We start from the raw sequence: 24,255 nt of genomic DNA, 5'->3' as shown, positions 1-24,255 counted from the left end.
TACAGATAAGAAAACTGAGACCCCAAAAATTTTAAGTAAGACACCCAAGACCACAAGGCTAGTAAAATAAATGAAATTGGAAAGCTAGTAAAAATGAGAAGCAAGACAGCCAAATGCAGATCTTGAGTTTTTACACATTATGTTAGATGACTTCCCATGTTCTTTAGAAAGTTTGGAAAATAATGGAGAAATAAATGTCAACCATAATTGTACTGCTAAGAAATAATCATTTGTCTATATTTTTAAATTTTTGTGTACATATATAATATTATGCTCATGCAAAGTTTTTATATTTTATTGATATATCATAATGCACAATTCAAAATATTATGAATTGCCTGCATATTATGATGTCGATTTCCCTGGGAAATTATTATTTATTTAACTAATTCCCTGTTTTTAAGAATATACAGTGCTCTCATTTTTTACCAAAGGCATTTGATTATTACAGTGATGTTTGTGTTTAAAATTCTTAGGCACTTATTTAAGATTATCTTTTAGAATATATTTCTGGAAGTTTAATTCTTATGCCAAAGACATAATTTTGTTTTAAAACTTCAGACTTTTTTGAAGGAAAATTTATTTAGAACTTCCCACAAGACTTCTTGTCTGTTCTTTCTGCCTGTGGACCCCTTATTTACTCTTCTGTAGTGGCCTTTAACCCCAAATAATTCTGAATTTCCAGTCATTTAAAGGACAACCTAGTTCCAAATGTAGGTTATTTTACCCTTTAAACACAGGTTTTAGATTCTTCCGCTTTCTGGACCCAGAGTTCTCTCTGTGCTGCCGCTTACCCCAGAAGGTCTGGCTCTCCTTGGGTTTTCCCAGTCTCTATCTCCAGGCTTTCACATTCCTTCTCCCTCACAATATTTTTCAAATGTAGATTCTACCTCCTGGTTGAAGCTAGTTCTATTATTTCCTAGCTTCTCTGGTGGCTGACGGCTTTGTTTGGGAGGGCAGGGTGGAAAGAAGGAGTCTGAACAAACAGTCCTTGCATTTGAGGACAGCTGCATGTCCTCCTCCTAATTCCCTGACTAGCCCAGAGTGCTGGGCTCTGTGGTTAGACTTTTGCTTGGAATTGTTATGTAACATATCATGTTGAGGCAGCAGGGAAAGGGAAATCTCCCAATGCACAGAAATGTCTCACAGACAGGACCTGAGTAGGAGCCACAATCCTAAAGACAAGTAGGACTGGGAATAGTCTCAACACCACAACTCAACACTTCACAAAGCCACTGTGAAAAGATAAGAGCTAATTTTCAGTAGCACACTTGGTGCTTCACTCACATTGCAAGCAAAAGATAGGGTCAAAAAATTAGTTAGCTGGCAAACAAATCTCAATTTTTTAATGAAAGGTATACAAAGAGCTCACTGAGTTGCAAAGATGATCGTGGGAAGCTACAGAAGACCATCAAAGACCAACTGTATGTCCATGACAGCTTCCCATTTAGATGAGATATTGGTTCCAGCCTTATGGAAATAGGGATCAAAGGAAGTAGAATCCTGTGAATCAATTTCAGGACTAGGAAATAGGAATCAGAAAACCTGGGTTCTAATTTCAGCCTTGACGAGTACTTTACATATTTGGACAAGTTACTTTAACTTTTGTTTCTCAATAGCAAGTGTCAATTATGGGAAAATTACATTATAATAGCAAGTGCTGTCTATGAGGAAAATTACAAAGCAACCTATCCAGGTCAAGTTCATCTGGAGAACAGGTGAAAATAAAAATAAGTCACGGCCCTGGCTGGTGTAGCTCAGTGGATTGAGTGCAGGCCCTGCAAACCAAAACATCACCAGTTTGATTCCCAGTCAGGGCACATGCCTGAGTTGCAGGCTGTATCCCCAGCATGGAGTGTGCTAGAGGCAAGCACACATTGATGTTTCACCACCTCTCTTCCCCATCTCTCTAACATAAGTAAATAAAATCTTTAAAAAAATAAGTCACTGTTCAGCTCACAACCCATGCCATCTTTTAGGTGTATGCACATGTATTTTAATATTGTTTCATTTTTTAAGTTTATTTTAAATTACATGTATGTTTTAATATTGTATTTATAAGGTTTTTAAATAATGGAAAAATAATTCTGATGGTGTAGCATAGAACTGTTAAAATCATTCTAAAATGGCCAAATAGAAACATTCTAAAATGTTGGCCAAATAGAAACATTCTAAAATGTTGGCCAACCCTAACAGAGAACAAAGCCTTGTAAAAACATTAATTATGTATTGAGCATGGGCTGCAAATCAAAGGGTCACCAGTTCCATTCCCAGTCAGGGCACATGCTGGACTATAGGCCAGGTCCCCAGTGAGGGCCATGTGAGAGGCAACCACACATTGATGTTTCTCTCCCTCTCTTTCTCCCTCCCTTCCCACTCTGTAAAAATAAATTAATTAATTTAAAAAGCATTAATTAGTGACAGCACATCTCTTAGATTATTCATTTTTGAACAGAAGAAAATTACAGACTCATTCTGCCAACCACATGTTGATAGATTTCCATGGAAAATAAAATTGTCTTTCTCAAAACACATTTTAATGTTTATCCCTACTTATAGGTAAAATTTCTTAGCAAAGCAAGTGTCCTGGTGGGGCACCCATTATTAGGGAACAAGATAGAGTGATGACAAGCTAGTTTAGGAACAGGTAGCCAAGGGCATGGAAGGCTTAAGAATTCACTAAAACAAATATGGATTGATTGTCTATGACCAAAAACTTGACCTCAGATAAGAAAAACTAGAATGTAAAATGGAATCAAGTGTAGAATTTATTTTAATGTAAAACCAAACAGACTAAGTAAAATATATTATAAAGACCATTTTGTAATGAGATTTTAAAGCAGAAAGTTCCTTGGAAACTAATGCATTATACAGCTTATCAAAGAAGCAAGCTATTAGTGATAGAGAGAATCCTTTCATTTCTAGTATTGGAATTATTATTCTAATGTGAAGAAAAAGAGAGACCTATATAATAGATCTCTAAGGACCTAGTTAACCAGTACATGAAAAATATACTGAAAAAGGAAATTCACATATTTTTGCTTGACAGAGAAACCAGATAACATATTGAGCCGCAGGTCCAGGTTTGTACTTTGTGTCATCTGTTTCCAACTTACATAAATAAATAGGTTATATTCTAAAATCTTCCATTCCCTAGAAATAATATTCTAAAAGATGGATCATGTCACTGAATAACCCTTGTTCTGGCAGCCCCAACACACACCCCCTCTTACACTCTTTCTCCTCCTAAATGTGAAGCACCACAGTGTGGTGTAGTACGGGTTTGGGGAACCTGGAAATATCTACCCGCAATGGTTATGGGCCAAATTTGTGGTCTTAGGGAATTCATTTAATTTCTGTTAATGTCATTTTACTCATTTGAAAATGGAAATAATAATGACTCTCTCGTAGAGTGGTTAGTTATGAGAATGAAGTAAGGTGAGCAGATGCTCTTGACACTGCAATATCCTGCAAAATGTCCGTTATCAATGTACTCCTGTACTCCTTGGTTCAGCTACTCTTTGGATTGAATCACCCCGTGTAAACTATGTGGGAAACTGAGTGCTGTTTATAACCTGTCTACAGAGGGAATTACATTCTGTAAGAGGGGCTGTAGTGGAGCAAATGGTATAAAGCCCCCAGCTGTGGTGCTGTTAGCCAGCCATCTAGCTAACAGAAGTATTTCTTCACTGCCTCTCCTCCCCTTTCCAGCTGTAGTGATCACCATTTCCAAGAAAACAGTATATTGTATACCTATTCTCACTTCTCTGGTGGGCTCATAACCAGTGTTTACTATATTATCCTCCATTTCTTCCTAACTGCCTTGACTTTGTTCTTCACTTGTTTCGTGTATATGAGATTTGTGTTTTTTATTGAATTCTAAACTGTGTAAAGGCAAGACCTGTATTTTGCATTTATAGACTCGGAGTACCCAGCAAAACTCTAGGCACAAAATCGATGCTTGAAAAATGCTAGGTGGGAGGCAGAAGGGCACTTTCCGGGTGAAGAGAATGCTCTCACAAAGCTAGAAGGTGCATAGGGATTTGTTGCCTCCAAGGGGTCTTAGCAACATTATAAAGGTTGCATTGAGTAAGAAGGAAAAGCTCTAAGATCCAAACCACAGGAAGGAGTGGTAATGACTAGATACAAGATCTATGAGCAATAGCCTAGCATGAAAGTTCTTGAGAAGCAAGTCACTTTATAAAAGTTTTAAATAAAAGTAGTTTCTCAAGAAATGGAGAAGTGCCATATATTAGAAGATTATAAAAATACAATTTTTTTAATGAGAAAAGAAGATAGAATCTGATAGGAAGTTTGTTTCGGGAGAGTATTGTATACTGAGAAATGAAAGTCATCCGGGCTGCATGGGAGATTACCAATTAATCTTATTTGTCATTGGAACCGCCTACAAATGATAGATGATTGTCTCTGCTTTTTAAATTTTGAGGTGTGTTGGCTCAGCTAAAATCCTAAATCATAATTACAAAATCTAGTATTTTTTAATATGTGCTACGTGCTAAGACTATTGCACCTGCCTTGTATGGATTATAATACATTTAAGTACTACATTAATGTAATGATTCAGGAACTACTAAGGAAACTGCAGCTCAGCAACTTCAAATAACTTGCCCAAGGCTGTACTTCTCACAAGTGGTAGAGCCAGGGTTTGAACTCAACAACCAGTATTCCTAAACCAGTTTCCTTAACCTCTGTCCACAACACCTCCCAAATATTTTTTTAAGTTTATTTATTTAGGTGGTGTAATGTTGTGTGTTTTCACAAGGAGATAAACATATCCCTCTAAATTAATGTACACGCTGTCTCCTCCCCCGATTCATTAAGATCACCCCTCATGCTTTCACCCCTCTGCCTCCTCCACTGCCCTGTCTGTTGGCCTTTCCTTCTTGCCTTACTTTTCATGCTTTTATTGGGCAGAGAGCCTTGCACAATAGCTCACTGACCATCGGTGGTCTGTGGCTAATTTCTAGTAGGGAGTCAGATGGCAAGTGGTCTGGCAAGTGAAGGGATCGTGGTAGTTTGGTTAGACGTTTGCCCTTTTCTGAAACCTGGAACTCATGATGCAAACCAGTGCCTCTTCTCCTGCCTGGCTTCTCACCAAGATTGTCTTTGAGACTAGATGTACCCAGGCTGAAGTCAAGGTGTGTGACTTTCATCTCTCAGAGCAGATCTGAGAGGGAGCCCCAAAATGATGGGGGGTGTGCAAGTGCTACCACATGCTTACTGTGTACCAGCCTGGCTACTTTGTGTAAATTGTTTTATATGATCTTCACAGCAACCCCCAAGTGGGAAGTATTCTAACTATCTCAGGTGAAACAAAGTGGGCCCAGTTTTAGAAAAATGCCCTCATTCTCACTGTTTTAAATGACAACAAGAATTCATCTCTAGTTTGTGTGATTCCAATGTCAATGCTCTTTACACTCTATCGATTGCATCTCAAGGGCTGGGAGTTATCGGGGGCAAAGAATTATGGAACTGCAAGTTCCTTGCATGAATGCATTTTGAAAATAAAATCTATTTTGGGGGAGTTATCTTTAGGCTCTTTGCTGAACACTTTGCATGTTATCTAAATCAATCCCTCTTAACTCTAGGAATCGTTAATAAATATGACTAAATGAATAAGTGTATGAATAAGTAAATGAAAGTATGGAATCCGTGTTTAGTTTTGAAGGGAAAGCAGGATGTTCTAAGTGTTATTGAAGTACATTAAATTTCATAGTAAAATAAAAATTATTTCTGTATTCCTGTATGTTTCAGAAAGAGCACAGCAATATTTTCTGTTTTGATAAAACTGAACAATTGTTCAACAAGGAACTGATGCATAGTTGTTGCTTAGTGGGGAAGATAAATAAAGTTGGCCCTTCGTAAAGATAGAAAGCATGTTTTTCAAGGCTTTTTTGAACACAACTCAAGAAACTGACATTAGATCTAGACTCCATGATCTTCTTGCTATAATTCTTTTCTAACTGAATGACCAACAGTGTACAATTTCTCTCTGAGGTATATTTAAGAGTAGCAGAGGGAAACTCGTTCTGATAATGTGTTAGGTCACTGCTCTTCTCTCTCAGGACACACCGTGTCTACTTCCTTGTTCCTTGCCTGTGCTTTTGCATTTTGCTCTGTCCAAACACTCTTCATCTTCCTCCCATGCCCCATCCATCGCCTCACACCCATGTTCTGAGTCACAGAGGTCCATCTAAACTGTCTCGTTCTCCTCAGAAAACAAATTAATCCTGGCTTTTAGGCCTATATCATAGCACTTTCCCCAGACATCCTAGTCTCCATTAAATTGCTTTAGCATGCCAAGCTCTTTCCCATGTTAGGGCTTTATGTTTTCAGTTTTCTCTGCCTGTGAGTTAGACACGTAGGGGAAACTGTGATCTGTTTTGCTTTTCACTCAGAATATAACTGTCTAGTGAAAAACTACATTTCCTAGGTGCCCTTTCATCAAGGTGTAGCCATATTACAAAACTGAATGGATATGAGTGAAAATGATGATCTCATTTAACCCTCTTAACAACATATAGAGAAGGCACTAATGCTATCATTACTCCACAAAGCAGATAAGGTTTACAAAGTTTTAGAAGCCTATTCTAAAACCATTCAAAGTTTATACTTTCAAGCTGGGATTTTTCTATGCCCATATTTTTTGTGTGTGTGTGATTTTGGTCTGCAGGAAGTAGGCGCACAAAATCCAGACAGTTCTAGGACTTCTCTAATTGAGATCCATGTCCTAGTGAATGACGACCACACCAAGGCAAGCCAGGTCCATGGGAGCCCATCTGAACATCCAGCTGACTTTCCTATATAACAACAACTTCAACTCATCTGTTTGAAATTCTTCCTAGGTGTCCATCCCCTTGCTGGTTAGAAATGGTGACAATAGAACAGCTGAAGAAGTCCGAAGGTGAGGACGACAGACCTGCCCTTTCAGCCTGGCCCCTCCATGACTTGACTGAGCAGAGCCTGATGAATGACCTGGGGCTGCTAAATGGCAAAGAAATAAACTTCTGTACTGGTAAGTCATTGAATTTTAGAGTCCATTTACTAACCATTACCTCCAATTAATACACCGTGAAGCACTTTTCAGCTAATAGTAAATGCTACTGGTATTTCAGATCTCAGCTTAAATATTCCTTCCTCAAAGAGACTTTCCAAACCTCTGGATCTAGGCAATTTTTTCCTTGTACATCCTGATGTATGACCCAGCTTTTTTCTCTTAGAAATCTCAGCACCATCTAGAACTCTTTTTCACTTTTGTGATTATTTGTTTCTCTCCCTCATTGGATTGTAAGCTCCACAAGTTCAGGGACCACGCCTGCTTATTCCTCAGCGTTGACACACTGGCTCTGATGTGACATTCAGTAAAGATTTATCAAGCTTGTAGTAATAATTTGTAAAATCATTGCCATGTATAGAATGTTGAGAATTTGTAAGAGTTGTACTGTTTTAGCTACATCACTTCATTTAAGTTCCTCAACAACATATAGAGAAAGCACTTAGTAATAATATAATTGCCCCATTTTTCTAGTATAAAGCAGGTTTAGCAAGCTTGCGCCACTCATGCAGGGTCATATTCAACAATTCGAAGCTTGTATTTTCAAGTAGGGACTGTGTCCCTGCTCCTGTATCTTTAGACAGTGTGGTTAGCATGAGTCAGGCACACAGCACCAGGCAGCTCTAACTGAGAAATCCAGGATTTCTGCTAATTGAGATTCAAATCCTAGTGAATTATGACCATGTCATAGCAGGTCAGTTTTAATAATAACAGGCCTTAATGCCCAGCTCACCTTCCTACATAACTGCAACACTTACCCTCTTGTTCGTATGTGACTGCAACAGCAATACTGTTTATAAGTGAAAAACTAACCTCTAAAGCAGGGGTGATCAACCTTCTGGCGTCTCTGAAATCTGTTTTCAAATTCTTGTATCAAACTGAAAAGCAAGGCTGCATACTTTTCTATGTTTGCAAGACAGTGTTTAGCCAATGTGTCGAAATGCATAAAATTGCCTTAATTTGAGCTTGCCATAATTCGGTTTCATTTGGAACGCTGCTATGGTTTGAAACATGGTATTGGTAAGTTGGTTTCCACCTTGAGGATGCATGTGTAACTCATTTAAATGAGTGGTTAAATGCACTAAAAAATGCTAAATCTGTAAGCCAGTCTTTATCATCAAGTTCCAGCACAAATTTGTTTTTTGATACCACAAAAGACTTGATAACATGTCACCAATCAAAAATCTTTTCAACATTTAGCTTTGACTTTGCTATTTTACTTCTGAAAAGTAAATGATGTTGCCATAGTCAGCATCCATACTTTTAAGGAATTCCTGAAATTCGCGATGATTCAGTCCCTTGGCTCTTATGAAATTCGCAGAGTTGATGATGATTTGTATGACATTATCCACTTTTAACATTTTTGTGCATACATGTTTTTGATGCAATGATACTTCATCAAATATGAATTTGGGGCTGCAATTGCATCATATCCTTTTAATTTTACAATCACCTCCCTTTTACCTGTCATCACCAGGGCACCATCAGTCACTATACCAGATGTGTTGACAACGAACAAAGAAAATCACTTTAACATATTTTTACTGCTCATATAAATCATCTGTTGCTTTAGTTGTCTTTTAATGTCACTAAAGAAGCCATTTCTTCAGTGACATATTCATCAATACCTCTAATAAAAATGGCAAGTTGAGCCTCATCTGTAGGATCTGTGTTACCATCCATCCCCAAAGCATAAAGTTAAAAATTAGCAGCTTTACTCTCCAAACTTCTTTTGATAGATTTTCCAGTTTCTTCAATTTGCCTGACTATAGTCTGGTGAGACAACCCAATTTTAAAAATAGCTCCCTTTTTTTTTCAGGGCAAATTGTATCTGCCATGCTTTCTATACATTGCATAACAAACTCACCAGCAGTAAATGGTTTTGATTTTTTGCTATGAAATATGCTACTACCTAACTAGCTTTTACAACAGAATCTGCCTGAGTTGTAACTATTTGAATAAACTTTTGTCGAGAAGACACTTTTTTCAGTCCCACCGTTTTGTCTTTACAACACAATACTTCATATGCATTGAATTTGGCAGCATGTTTTTGCATATAACACCTTTTTCAAATTATAGTCTTTGAAAATTTGCAAAATTCCCTACAAATTAATCCAAGTTCTTTAATAGTTCCCTGGGCAGAAAAGTAGTGATCTGTCCACTTTTTATTGAACAATCTTCCTTCATTTGTAATTTTTCTTTTGGGATGTTGTAGAAGCCATGCCAGGATTTAAAAAAAATAATAGAAAAGGGACTTTATTTACTTTTATTATGAAAATTAATTAACAGGGAAACAGAAAGCAAGGTTTGGACCCTTCTACAGCCCTCTTGGCTGCCGATGCAGGGCCAGAAGGAGGGCCTATTGTAAAGCAGGGCAGGCCATGTGTGAGGCACCGCCGAGGCATGGAAGTACCTTTAACCATCAAATAAGAATGCTTACCGGGCTTCTAATAACATTAAACACTTAACGTTGCAATGGTAGGTTGAAATATTGTTGATAATCGCTGCCTCGCTAAGTCACCAGAGCACACATAACCTCTGATAGTGTGAATTCTACCATCTGTGCTTGGAAGACGCACTGGCAGCCGCACACCACCGCAGAACTGAAGCCATGCATGCTTATAAATAGCGAGGGCATACGTACATTTATTTTACGTGACATTCGTAGCCATCCTGAGCAGTGTGTGGCCCATGGGTCACGGGTCAGACACCCCTGTTCTAAAGCCTGTGTAGTTAATTCAAGGTGTAGCATAAATAAACATTGTTCTGAATTCTATATAACTCCCAAAGAGACAACCACAAGATTTTAAAAATTACATTCTTTTTTGTTTTGAATAAAAAATTTGATTTGGAATTTATTCATGCTTCAAGGCTGATAATAATTCTCTTACTGTGTGTTTGTTGTAAACAAACCCCTTACACACCACACAGACCGAGCCAATAGTTCAATAGCGAGCAGGAGGAAAATCTTTCTAACTATAAAATAACTTGTATTAAAAAATCAGGAAAAGCATTAAATCGGGGATCAGGGCACTAGGAGTCGAGGTCTGCACTGCCCAAGGTGCGTCACCTGCGGGGCCTCTTTACATTTTAATTTAAATTCAATAAAAACCAAAGAGATTAATTCCTTAGTCATGTTAGCCACCAGCCACAGTTTTGGTGTTCAGCAGTCACATGTGCCTAATAGCTTCTCTATGAAACAGTGCAGGGTTATAGAACATCTCCATTACTACAAGAAATCCCATAGGACAGTATTGTTCTAGACCAGTAATTTTTTGTTCTTGAGACCATTAAAATACTTAAAATTTACTGAGAATAGCCACAATTTTTCTTAAAAATATGAATTATAACCGATAATGTTTATTTTATCATAATTTTAAACAGAAAATTTAAAATACCAACTTATATTCCATTAGCCATCAGAACAATGAGATTGTCATAATCATGTGGTCTCTGAAAAACTCCATTAGGTACTCTGAGAGAATTAGGAGGGAAAGGCAAATAACATCTTAGTGTTGCAAAATGTTTCAACTTTACAAACACCCTGAAAGGGTCTCAGGATCTCCTCAGGGTCCCCACATCACACTTTGAAAACCACTGGTCTAGATTCTACTCTGTCCTTCCCTAGCTTGCTCGTTCTTTTTTTTTCTAAATGCTATGGTGCTTATTTTGCCCAAACAAAGATAAATGTTATGCCAAGTGTGAAACATTTGCCAAAACAAAATAAAATAACTGAATTCTTTCTCAAACCAGGCTTCTTAGATTGGAAAGACATGCAAACTCTTCTATCCAAAGACTAATTCTAACGTAATTGAAGCCTAACATCCTAACATAATGAATACATTAGCTATGGTTGGAATTAAATGAGGTTTAATGGTTTCACAGCTTTGGCCCCAGTGGATTTTTCTAAAAATACATAAAAATCACAGTGGCTCAGAATGAGCAGTCTCAGAGAGCTACTGGATATTTATACTTTGAATTCTTCCAATAAAATTTGTGGTTACCTTCAAGTCACCATGTTAGACAGGACCTCTTACAAGATCATTATGCAGTACAAATAGTAAGTTCCAAAAATATCAGTCTTAAGTCTGACCTAAGACCATTAGAATTATTTCAGAATGTTTGGTTTTAGACAAAATAGTTATAGGTTCTTTCTGCTTAGTCCTAAATGTGCAAAAATATTACAAAATGCTATAAACATCTTGACTTTCAGAATAAAGACTTTCTCTATCAACCTATTATTTCTAAAAGTAAAATTGAATTGCTGATAAAGCACATTATAATACTTTAACCGTAATAGATTTCAAAAATGCCTTTAGTAAAAACTGGCTTATTTCTGGGATTTCACAAATGCTCATTCTGGTAATATTCTGAATCTGGATGATTTTAATGAGAAAAACTCAACAAGGTTCCACAGATTTTACTGGTATCTGTGGTTCAAGCTACCCCTAGCCATGTTGCCTTTTTTTTTTTTTTAAATTATTTATTTATCTTTAGAGGGGAAGGGGGGAAGGAGAGAGGGAGAGAAACATCAATGTATGGTTGCCTTTTTTGTGCGTCCCCTGCTGGGAACTGGCCTGCAGGGAACTGGCCTGCAACCCAGGCATGTGCCCTGACTGGGAATCGAACCGCGATCGTGTGGTTCGCAGGCCTGCGCTCAATCCACTGAGCTACACCAGCCAGGGCTGCCATGTTGCCTTTTTATGTCAGCGCATGATTCTGAGGGACTGAGAAGAGAGGGAGAGTTCTCACTGCAGAGGTGAAGGGTAGAACCAGTTGGATCACACATTTAACCAAGTGCAGTTGTTACTTCCTCTGAAGATTTCCTGCTAGTCACTGGCAAGAGAATTTATAACTAATCTCTCCACTCTGAAAGTGACCAAGTCTTAATTTCTTCTCTTCTTCTAGATGATATGAGTTTACCTGTCAAACCCTTCAAGAATTTTTGTCTACGTGAGCTGAGTGTATATACCAAATAAGCGTGACCTTTGACACCACCAAAGGAAATTTCCCGAGTGATGCTCTTCATTTGTGCTGCTGGATGAGTCTGTCTTCACTTTCAACTCCCTTCAGGATCTGACATGGGGCTACCGCTGAAGGCTGTGGGATATGGAGGACCTGATTGTAAGAGCAAGAAGTCATCTCTGTAAATTCATACCAGCCTGGCTCCTTCTTGACTGTAAGTCCAACCTCAGAATGAACCAGAAATGGGCACAATTTTTCTATTATTGGTCTGGACCTCATTTATTTACTTCTTCAGCTTTGCTTTGGAAAAAACTCCTTAAGAAAACCACACAAATGTGTACTCTGTTACTGTGCGTGGGCACACACACTGCTTAACATCACATGGTAGTTTGACCATGCAAAACATTAGGAGAATGCAAGCTCTTTTCGTGTATACTTTTTGATAATAAAATCTATCCTTTTGTGAGCTATCACCAGGTGCCAGGCTCTTTGCTTGGCACATAGCATGTTATCTAAATAAATTCCTTGTAGCTCTAGGAAATAGATATTATTATTATTTCTAATTTGCTGAGAAAGAGAAAGTCTCAGAAAGATTAAGAAATAATTTACCTGGAATCGGACACTGGGTTATCTGTTTCTGTGTCCCTTACTCTTTCCCTCAAGTACCTTTTGTAGGCTTAGCACAAACCAGGTATTTTTTGGTCACCTACCTTATGTTTACTTCTCTCCAAAGTGAGTGTGTGTGAACATTTATGTAGTACTTATTAAATGTCGAACTGTTCTAGACCCTTGACATGAATTACTTCATTTAACCCATACAGTGACCCTATGAAGTAATTATCATGATTATTCCATCTTGATTTGAAAAGAGAGGCTCTGTAAAATGTTACCTATATTGTATCACTGCAAATTAATAATATATGTCTAGCACATTGCAATAAATTAAATCCAAGGTCTTCCAAAGAACTCTTAAGTCCTATTTTAAAATCATTGCAAACAGAATCAGTCTTATGCTAAAATTTGTATCTGGTGTGCACCAAGTCTTGCTTTGGATTCTTAATAGAATTTTTCTCTCTTTCTAATTGATGACTATGACATCTCCATGTTAGAGAAATTTAATAAACATCCTTCCTTTACAGCCAGTGCCATTCTCTTGCAAAGACGCCAGATGAAGATGTAGTTCAAACTGGTTAGAACATCTATCTCCTGCACTATTTCAAATTCATGGGCTCCAAATGTCATTCTATCCCTTTAAGGCAGTCCATACTTTTGTCATGCTTATTCACCTAATCTTTATGGATGTAGATTAAGGGTAGTTAAGGCAACAGGAGTTTCTTGTTATATGCAAATGATTTCCTCCCCTTTCCACGTCATTTCACATATTGTCATGCGGTTTGGCATCCAGTCTTGCTTGACCACATCTGAATAGAATTATGCTCCTTGGGAGCCAAAATTCTTCTTTTCCTGTGAACTAAAGCTACTTTATGAGTTGTATGAAGTGGCTTGAGGAATCATGTTTATTATCTCAAGTTGAACTAATGATGTGATTAAATGTTCCAGCCCCGGAGCCCTTTAGCTTTGCACATTCCTTGATGTAAACTAGTTAAGTGGAATGTGAGGGAAAAGGCTTGGGAACTTTTTATATTGCTCAAGAAGATTCCTGTGGCAAGTGAAAAATGTGGGAAAAAACCAAAGTTATCGGTTCAGTTGGTTTCTCAAGCAATACTTTGAAATCTTTTTTAATTAAATAAATCTTAAATACCTGCTTTGTGCAAAGCGTAAACTAGTTGCTTCAGGGGGTAATGCATGCTACCTGCCATTAAGAATCTAATACGATAAAATCCTGAGTGCATTCGTGAGTAATAGGTAGGACAGGGTCAGAGAGGTGAAGTGTGGTTTTAAAGAACGAAGAAGTCACATATGTACTAGATAAACAAGAAGAGCAGAGTGGAAACAAATGGCAGAGCTTTCAAAACACGGGTAAACTTTTCCCAAGTGCAGATGGGATTGAGACCTCTGGTTTCCAGTGATGTCGGGCTAGGTTATTGGGAGTTGCAGTCCCACAGAAAATATATAAAAAGTCTTGATAATATATTTTTAAGTATTTTAAAAGTTGCAAAAGCCAAAAATACAATGAATTATTAGATCAAGATTTGAAGAAAATCAGGAACTCAGAAAATAAGTGAAGCATGGAAGAAGCTTTTTTTCCTAAGGAGATTTGTTAATTCTCCAAAATGTAAACTTTAATTTTGATCTCCCACATATGACCAATCTAAGAGAAAACTGCCTTCAAAAAGTTCATAACTCAGGAGGATGCACAGACAGAATAAAAAAGAACTGAGTGTAAACTAGCCCTCAACCATATTTCACATCGAATGGTTAGGTCCAGGTAATACTAAACTTCAAACTCTAAGATTTAAGGTGTACTTGGCCTGGTAGTGATTTGGAGCACAAGTGAACTTGAAGAAAGAATGAGCAGCTTACAGGAACTCAACATCAAGTTCAATACACTTTATTTATGGCCAGTAAGGATATGACCACATCCATGTAGAAACTGAGTATGTGTGTGTGTGCGCGCGCGTTGGTGGCAGTATAAAATGATACTTTACTTGTAGCTTTTACCTTTAAAAAAAACTGGCACCATTAATGACAATGAATCTGCATGCTTTTATAATTTTCTCAGAATAAGATACTGGGTAAATTTTTAAATCAAGAATACCTTATTTACACATCTTTCTTGCCATGAAATAGTTTCTTTCATAGTATTCAACATTGAGTAGTGAGCCCTTTCAAATAATTTTTATCTTCAAAATATAGTAGCCAAGAATCATTATCCTTTCAGAACTTGTAATAAAAAAGCAATTTTCTTTAGAGGGTATGACAGACATTTTCCCTTAATTATTTGGACTATTGTGAGATGTTACACATCTGGTGCATTCAGCCTGTAACCAGAATTATTAGCCACTTGAAATATATGAGTATGAAATACAGAGTATGTTTTTTCTTTCAGTCTCCATTGCTGGATTATCTTCAGTTTTCTGACTCCTAAATGCTTGCCTGGGCCCAAGTCAATCCTGAGGCTTCTTCTCAATGATGTACAATCAAGACTGAGATTACTTTATCCAGCCCTGCAGCTTTCATTTCCACTCGTATTCTGATGATGCTCCCATGAGCATCTCCACCTCTCACCTTTCCTCTCAGCATCTGAACAAATGTGGCAACTGTTCCGCAGTTCCACATAGATGTCTAACAGGCATCTCAAATCCTGCTTGTCCAAAAAGAACTCTATTTATCTTCCAACACAAACTTACTGATCCCTAGTCTTTATTTAGTTAAAGGCACCACCATTCACTCAGTTGCTAAAACCAGAACTGTGTTGCCTGCCTTGATGCTTCACTTTTTTTCATGCTCTGCATCAAACCCATCAGCAAACTCTTGTTGACTCTGTCTTCAGAATATGTTACTCATTCAATATTTCTCACTTCTCCTGTCAACTGCTTAGTACAAGCCACAATCGCTGTGTGTGTCGCATCTACTGTAACAGCCACCAAACTTGTCTCTTTGCCTCCACTCTTGCCCTTCCATCCTCAGTATTCTTACAACCAGGGGTGTCCAAACTTTTGGTGTCTCTGGGCCACACTGGAAGAAGAGTTGTCTTGGAGCACATATTAAGTACACAAACACTAATGAAAACTGATGAGCAAAGAAAGGTTTTAAGTAAGTTTATGATTTTGTGTTGGAGGACTCACAGCCATCTTGGGTCACATGCGGCCCATGGACCGTGGATTGGTCACCCCTGCTACATTCCAGGCAGACTGATATTTTAAAGTAAAGCAAAGCATCTTAATCTCTTACTCTCAGTCTTTCAATGGCTCCCACTACACTAAGAAGAAAATCTAAAATTTTTTCCATGGCTGCAAAATTCTTTATTAGAGTCCCTGGCTACCTCTCTAGCTTCACTGTGAGACTTCTCCTCTCACTTATTCCACTATTCCAATCTTTATGTTCTCATTCATCCTTATACTTGCCACTCACAGTTTCATTCAGGAACTTTGTTCCTGCTCTTCCATCTGCCAGGAATGTTCTTCCACCAGACAGTCACATGACTTCTTCCCTCATTTTAATATATTTTCTTTTCAAATGACACCCCTTCTCATAAAAATCTTTCTGGAATATCCTAGCAATTTCCTTGCCCATTTTTTCTTTTTGCCTTATCTCACTTTTCTATTTTTTTAAAAAAGATTTTACTTATTTATTTTTTAGAGAGGAGGAGAGAAGGAGAAAGAGAGAAACATCAGTGTGTGGTTGCCTCTCACACGCCCCCTACTGGGGACCTGACCCACAACTGAAGAATGTTTCCTGATTGGGAATCGAACTGGTGACCCTTTGGTTCACAGGCCAGCACTCAGTCTACTGAGCTGCACCACCCAGGACTCATTTTTCTAATATAAATATTAAACTATATCATAATGTAACCTAATATTATGTTATGTATTTGTTTGTTATTATCTTGTCTTTCTTTCTAGCATATCAGCAACACCAAGACAGAGCTCACTATATCCTCAGTTTCTAGACGTTGGCCAGGCGCATGGAGGCACTTCGCACATATCTGTTGAATTATTGAATAAATGAATGAATGCAAGAGTGCCAGGTTCTTAGGTTACATGGAATGAGTTTTTATTTATTGAAAAACTTTGACCTTGGTCCCAGGTACTGAAAAAAATCTATTTTCTCTCCATTTTCTAGAACCTGGCCTTGGAAACTAGTTAAACTTAATAAAAGCAGTTGTTTGTTCATTTTGCATAGCAATGTTACTATCTTCATCCTATTGCATCTCCTGTGGTGATGATAACAGAAACTACCTACTTCATAGGATTGTTGTGGAGATTAAATAATGATATATAAGTGTTTGAGAAGCTGGCATATATAGTAAATGTTCAGTAATTAGTATTTATTGCCATTAATGCTATAATTGTCACTGTAAGTTTAGAGTTTCTTCCTGTATTTATTTTAAACAGGAATGGGTTACTGCCATTCTGTATATCTGGCATATGGGGAAATTCATTAAATGTCACTGTCACATTTACTCCGTTTGATGTAAACTGCTCTGTCCTCACTTTATTTTATATGGAGGCCTGGGGCCACAAACACAACTGCAAGCTGTGAGTAGGCAAAAGTGATCTTAGTGATTTAGGGAAAAATTCAATTTTTCTATTACCCTTCAAATTTGTGTCAGAACATTAACATCTCATTATCAATCAATTATAAATGTATAGGGAAATAAAAATAATGAAACTAAAGCTTATTTGGTACACTGTAATTTTAAATATTATAAACACTGAGTATGATCATATTTTATTCTTTGTAAAAAAGCTTTTTAGGAGTAGCTAAAACAAAGCTTGTCTTCTCATGTACAACTAATTTTTTTCCACACCATGGCTGTTAGGTTCCTATCTAAATTTGAATGTGCATTTAACATTTTATCCTTTATTTATCCTCTGAAGTGACTTTATTTTATTAATTAATTTATTTATTTCTGCCTGCATCAATGCCTTTGAGATATCCTCATCCTTTTCATCACAGCCACTGTCTTCATTGATGTCCATAAGTTCACCTTCACTAAGTTCCTCAGGCTCCATCACTGGAATTTCTGCAAAGGCAGCAGCATCAACATTCCCACAGTTTGCTATTTCTTCTACAAATCCATTTATGTTTGACTTCAATTTCATGTCTAGATTTATCTTTTTTTCACTTAATTCACTGCACTTTGTTCTTTTTTGGCCAATTCCTTTTTTTGATGATCCATTTGGAGAACTATTACATGTGTTTTTACTACAGGGAAGACAGGGAGGCATCCCAGCTCTCCTTGTGGCTGTCCGTGTGTGCACTAATAGCCAACCGTGCAGTGACCAATCACAACGATAGATTTTGTAAGAAGTGCTGTGATTGGTTACTGATCACGATATAGATCTGTTATTTCCGTAGGGATTTTTACAGTTGCTCATAGTTGATTTTAGTAGCTTAAACCAGGGAAATAGTAGTGAAAAGCTGAAGGTGATCAGATTCTACATATTTTTAAAGGTAAATACCACAGGGTTTCCTGACAAAAATAATATGCAACATATGAGTAAAGGGAAGTCGAGAAAACCTACAAAATTTTTAGCCTGAGCAATTGAAAGGATTAAGTTGGTGTTGACCATTTTAGAGAGCAATGTTGGCTGATCAGGGTGTTGTACATGTTAAGTCTGAGACATCTATTAGATATTCAAGCAGAGATGTGGAGTGAGAAGTTAGATATACAAGTGTGGAGTTCAGGAGAGGGTGCAAAGGTGGAGTGGTAAGTTTGGCAGTGATTGAACCATGGATGATATTTAAAGACAGGAGACTGGGTGAAATCAAGATTTATTCTTTTTCTCTTCCTCTGCTTTTAATTTCCTCTTATCCTCTACTCATGCTGCTGTTTCTGTATTTTCTAGAATTAGAACAGGAGTAGAGGTTATAGAGTAAGAAAGCAATTTTTTTCTTTCTACTTAGTTGGTACTGTTTGTGGTTCTTCCTGGGCTGATACTGGCTGGGCACACATTATTTTATAGCAGGCTGAACATTAATTTTTCATGAGCATGCCAGTTACTTCTCCAAATATTCTTACACAAAATACTCTGTACCATTCTGTTCCTTGATGGCGCAAGGCGGAATACAGACTCCACCTAACTTTATGGGACCTTCCCCCAAACTTCTCTCCCCCTGGCACTCTACCTCCGCTTCCTTCTACTGCTGTTTTTCTTGATCTAACAGGAGAGCCCTTTGTAATGTCTCTTAAAGATGACTTATGCCATTATACTTATAAGTAAAATTTTTACACATGGTAAAACAGACTGGAAGGAGATATACTAAAATGATGGCAGTAATTAGTTATGTTAATATACTTCGACTTAAGTAATTATTTTCTCATCTATTATCTAAAATATGTTATAATGTGGTTAAAAGTCTTTTTCAGTGAAAAACTATAGGCATATAGCATTTTGTATACAAATGCATATTGTATATTTGGTATACAAGTATGTATATGGTCTTTGTGTAAAATACAAAATATTGAGGTACATAGATATATTTAATATAAAATATCATATTTGGTATTTACTTAATATATATATACACAAACATAAATGTGTATAATAAATGCACACATATACACCTATGGTTAAAGTTTAAAGTTACATTTATTCTTCCCAAAAGATGACACCACCATAATACAGTAATCCATTTTAAAATATGAACTACTTTAAAACATTCCAGGTTGAAAGATCTTTTAAATGAGGATTCATTGTCCCTAGATATGACATATGCAACCCACTCACTGAGAAGCCTTAATCCCAGCATCCGAAACTAGAAACTAGAGTATGTATGTTCAGGGGAGGTGTGGACAGTGGGAGACAGCTCTATTTTTCCTTATCTCAACACATTCCTAGTTAGCATATTTTTAGGGGGGAAAGGGAATCCAGCAGGATTTTTTATTAAGATAAAAAGATGACTGTAGAAAAATCTTTTGAAAAACTGAGTTAGCAGGCTTAAGGCGGATTCCCTGGGGGAAGGAAAACTGTAGCTTACTTTCCAACACAACCCTGCCAAACAACTATGAGGCATTATTTAATGTACAATGATGAAGACAATAAGAATAATAGGAATTAAGCTTTGCAAATTGCTGAGATGTATAGAAAAATAAATGACATATGCATCTTAACCAAAAGGAGTAAAAGGGTTTTAACAATATTAATGTGAAAAATAATAATAATAACAAATAATCACTAGCATTTACTAAAAGCTTATTATATGCCAGGTGCTTATGTTAGCACTTTATATGTATCTGTTATAACAATATTGTCAGTGGTGGTGTCAGGGAGGCTACTATTTTTCTTCTTATTTTACAGAGGGAGAAACTGAGTCTCAGGGAGGGTTAGTAGTGCCACCAAGGCTTACATGTGTATACATGTGTACACATACTTGAATTAAGGGAAAGATATACTCAGTTCTTAGATTGAAAGAGTCAATATTATATCAGCTTTGTTCAAATTTATCTAGAATATAAATACATTACTATATCAATCTATTAATCTATATTAATTTAATCTATAAGTATAGCTTCAATAATACAAGTTGTTTCATTTTTGTTGGAATTAGACAAATTGGTCCTGAAGTTCACGTGGAACACACACTGGAGAAGATGCCATGGAGCCACTGAAAACAGAGAGTCTCAAGAGGAGGGTGAAGGCCGCCTTCCAAAGACCATAAAGGGATAAAAGTTTTTCACTTCTTTCTGCAGTATTTATGTTGCAATTCTACTTTTTAATGTGACTAAGGCCATAAATATGTTGATGCCATTCCTAAATAGTTGCATAATAATCACCTATATATCTGGTAACATTGCTTTTCTTTTCTTTTAATTTATTTGTATTTAGATAGCATTGGTTTATAACATTATATAGATTTCAGGTGAATGACATAATGAACTAAATTCACAAAGAGATTAAATATGTGCTAAAGAAAACATTTAAAACCATGGGAGCAAAGATGAGCAAATAATGGAGTTGGGAACGAATGGTCAGCCATCTGAGAAAAACATAAAGCTGACTGCCATCTGACTCCTTACACCAAAATGATTTCCAGATGGCTGAAACATCTACATTTTGGAAAAAATTGAGTTTTGGAATGGGGAAGTGCTATGGAAACAAAACACAAAGAGATGCCATTAATAAATAATTTCATGAATTAACGATACTGAAAATATCTTTGGTGGGGAAAAACTGAAACAAAATTAAAATACAAATGCAAAGTACAAAAATAAATATTTTGTGATTTATTTTGCAGAAAAAAATTGTTTTGTGTACAAATACCTATTACAAATAAATGATAAGACCAATAATCAATAGAAAAATTTCCAAGAAAGTAAAATATAAATGGCTGCAAAAAACTGGAAAGAATCTCAACATCTCTCATTAAAGACATCCAAATTCAAACAACAAAATAGTAGTTTTCACCTAGCACTCTGACAAAGATCAAAAAGCTTAATATGCAGCATTATCACTAGGATGCTCAGAAATAGGCATTTTCACAGTCTGATAGAGGAAGTTTAAATTAGTGCAAATTTTTTGGAAAAGTTTTAGCAATGATTATTAAACTGTAAAATGCACATACCCTTTGACTAAGAAATTTGTTCTGCGCATTTATCCTACAGATATACTTGCAAAACAAGTACACGGAAATAAATAAAAAACTTTATTTATTGTATAAAAAATTTGGAAACACCTAAACATCCATCAGAATAAACGGGTAAACTAACAACAGTACATATTTGCAATAAAATATCCTACTCCCACTCTGCATCTTGAATGAGTAAGTAAGGAAAGAAAAGAAGGAAGAGAGGAGGGAGGGAGATGGACTGAAATGAAACCACACTCTCGTTATGTCATAAATACGCTGATGCATACAAAGAACATTTCTGGGAATATATTGAATTATTTGTAAAAATTATTACTCCTAGGGATGTAAGTTAGACAACTCAGGATTTGAGGTGAGAGGAAAATTTATTTCTTCTTTTTCTAAAAAAAATCCTATATAACCTCTTACATTGTTTGAATTTTTATTATGTAAATGTTTTTTTAAATAAATATAACACAGGTACCCATTCGATGTTGTAAGTTTTGGACAATGGGTAAGAAATTGACTTTGGGTGATAAGCACATGCAATATACAGATGATGTATCATAGAATTTTATACTTGAAACCTATATGATTTTATTAACCAATGTCACCACAATAAATTCAATTATAAAAATTCATTGAACTTTATATGTATCACACACAGAATGCTGTGTGCACATTATACCTCAATTAAAAGGGTAAATGTATTAATAAGAATAGTAACAATATCTCTGCAAAAAATTACAAATTAAATTAAATGATGTGATAGATAGTAGGAGTGTGGATCTCTTCTTTGACCAGATTGTCTCAGAAGTATCTTACTTTGAATGACTCCAAGAGAACTGGGTTATAGTTGAGGTTTAACCAATGTGTTTTGAAGCAACTCTTAAGAATAACAAATAATTTTCATAAGGTATCTAATTAATGGCCTTTCTTAATTATTGATTAATCCATCTTGTAGATTAGGGACCCATTTCACCTGGTGAGATTTGCATGAGAACAATCACTTTGCAGTGAGGGATCAAGACTGACCGAAGAAGGGACATACTGGAGTCGTGGAAACTGGTTAGGAGGTCATTTCAAGGATACAGGTAAAAGTCTGAGAAGGCCAGAACTAAGTTGGTGGCAGAAGAAAGAGAGAAGAGGATTATTACATGAGGGTTGAAAGGGGTGTAGAAATGGCAGGACCTCACACCTGGCTGGTTGTGGGGTAGAGGAGAGGGTTAATCTATAATGACCTGGCTTAGGCAGCTGGATGAACTGTCACGTAAAAAAAATTTAAAAACAGTGGAACAGTGGATTCAGTGAAGAGAATGAATGTACTGCCTTCTTCTTGAGCTCCATAGCCCATGGGATCGGGCATAGTCAGGAACAAACATTTGTGCTTCAGGTAGGGTATGGTGGTGAGAGGTTAGGAGACAATCCTTTTCAGCAGTGACAATTATTGAGTCTCAAGGGAAGAGAAAAATCTCCACATGAATAATGAATTCTGGAAGGAGATTTGGCTAAATTAAAAAGATAACATTTTGGTTTGTGCCAGGAAGAAAATAAAGAAGACAGGCATTGGTCCAGACCAAGATTAAAGCACCAGATGACCAGTGAAGGGCGGCTGGTAGAGCTGGCAAAGAGTAGCAGTCAGGATGTCTTAGCCTGATAAATTACCACACCATGGGAAAGAAATGCACCTCACCCAGAAGCACACAAAGGGTCCTTTCTGGAGGTCCTATGCCTCCGCATTCCACAGAGGCTCCATGCAACCAGGTGGAGCTGGCTGGAGCAGCAGCAATGGAAGAAAACGGAGATAATCTTGGCATCACAGCTTGTTTCTGCCACTAGCTGGTGTTATAACCTTGGCAAGTCGTTTAAATTTGTGTTACCTTAATCCTCTGTGAAAAGAAAGGTAAAATGTGAAGCAATTGTAATTTTGACAGCCTCTACCCCCGAGGAGAAAATGCACCAGACTTTGAGGGGTGTGAGAAGGCTCCATGGAGGAGGTGATCTACGAACTAAAATCATTCTTCAGATCTTAGTTCCTTTAAGTGTTAGGTTAGCTGAAGGAAGGGTAAGAAAACAAGGCAAGGGGAACAGATCCAAGTAGCAGAAACAGTATGAATAAAAGCTTTAAGCCAAGAAATAGAATAATACCTTCAGGAAGACTATTAAGTAATAGGATGTAACTGCTAGAGCATACACAGGTGAAAGAAATGTACTTCTTCAGTCCCTGCAATTGTCGTTTAAAGGAGATATTAATGTTTACATATAAAAGAAGAAACTGAAATTCAGAACAGTTACTTGATTGAAATCACATATCTTGTAAGTAGACAAACTAGTAGGGTCTGTGTGCTCCAAATCCTGTTTTAACTATTGTTTCTTATCAATTCCCCACATTAACATATTTAGATGGGTGAGTGGGTGTGGTAACAATGAAAGCATACTTTTCTCAACGTATCTAGCAGGTTACATTTTGAAAACCTCAACCTAAACAAACAAACAAACAAAAATTATAGTGAAAAACAAATGTAATATGTATGGGTTATTAGCTATATAATGTTTGAACTAGGAACATAAGGAAGCAAAATTTGTTTGTCAAAACAGTCAAAGAGATCAGTGAGTCACTAACCCTTGTTACTTCTTAGTAGTTTATGATATCCTTTAGCAATGATTTCATATTAAAGCGTAATTAACACAGACCAGATTTGGTAGCCTTGATTATTTATTACAAATATACAAAAAAAGCAATATGGTTTTCTTCTATAACTAATTCAGCAAGAGCAATTTCATCTTAGCAAAACCATGTACTTGTTCCCGGAGGCCCACTTCACATTAGACCGTTCCTTGAGTTCACTTTTTGGAGCATTGGCCATAGAGTAGGCCATGCTTACTCCTTCCATGGTCTTTTCTTTGTACTTTGGCTCTTGTCAGTTGACTACAATGTGGTTGGGTACGAATCTTATTTTTCTACCCTGCTTAGATTCTACTGGGCTTCCCGAGTATGGGGGTTTCATTGCAACCATTAT

General features: G+C 36.8%; 1 long non-coding RNA gene across 3 annotated transcripts in view; it reads left to right on the top strand.

Moving 5' to 3' along the window:
* LOC128625890 (uncharacterized) overlaps window positions 1-23,885 on the top strand; it is a 41,803-nt gene extending 17,918 nt beyond the window's left edge. For 2 of the 3 annotated variants that reach the window (XR_008389756.1, XR_008389755.1), the window contains 3 exons: window positions 6,867-7,036; window positions 11,984-12,254; window positions 20,219-23,884. This is a non-coding gene — a long non-coding RNA (uncharacterized LOC128625890). Of the gene's footprint in view, window positions 1-6,866; window positions 7,037-11,983; window positions 12,255-20,218 lie in introns of all 3 variants that reach the window. The other variant, XR_008389757.1, reaches the window with a different exon arrangement.
* Window positions 23,886-24,255: the final 370 nt, after the last annotated feature.

The sequence above is a fragment of the Artibeus jamaicensis genome, unplaced genomic scaffold, assembly GCF_021234435.1.
Source record: "Artibeus jamaicensis isolate MK-2021 breed Jamaican fruit bat unplaced genomic scaffold, CSHL_Jam_final scaffold_1031, whole genome shotgun sequence".
NCBI lineage: Eukaryota > Metazoa > Chordata > Mammalia > Chiroptera > Phyllostomidae > Artibeus > Artibeus jamaicensis.
Note: the sequence above shows the minus strand (reverse complement) of the source record. Positions and strands in the feature narration are given on the sequence as shown.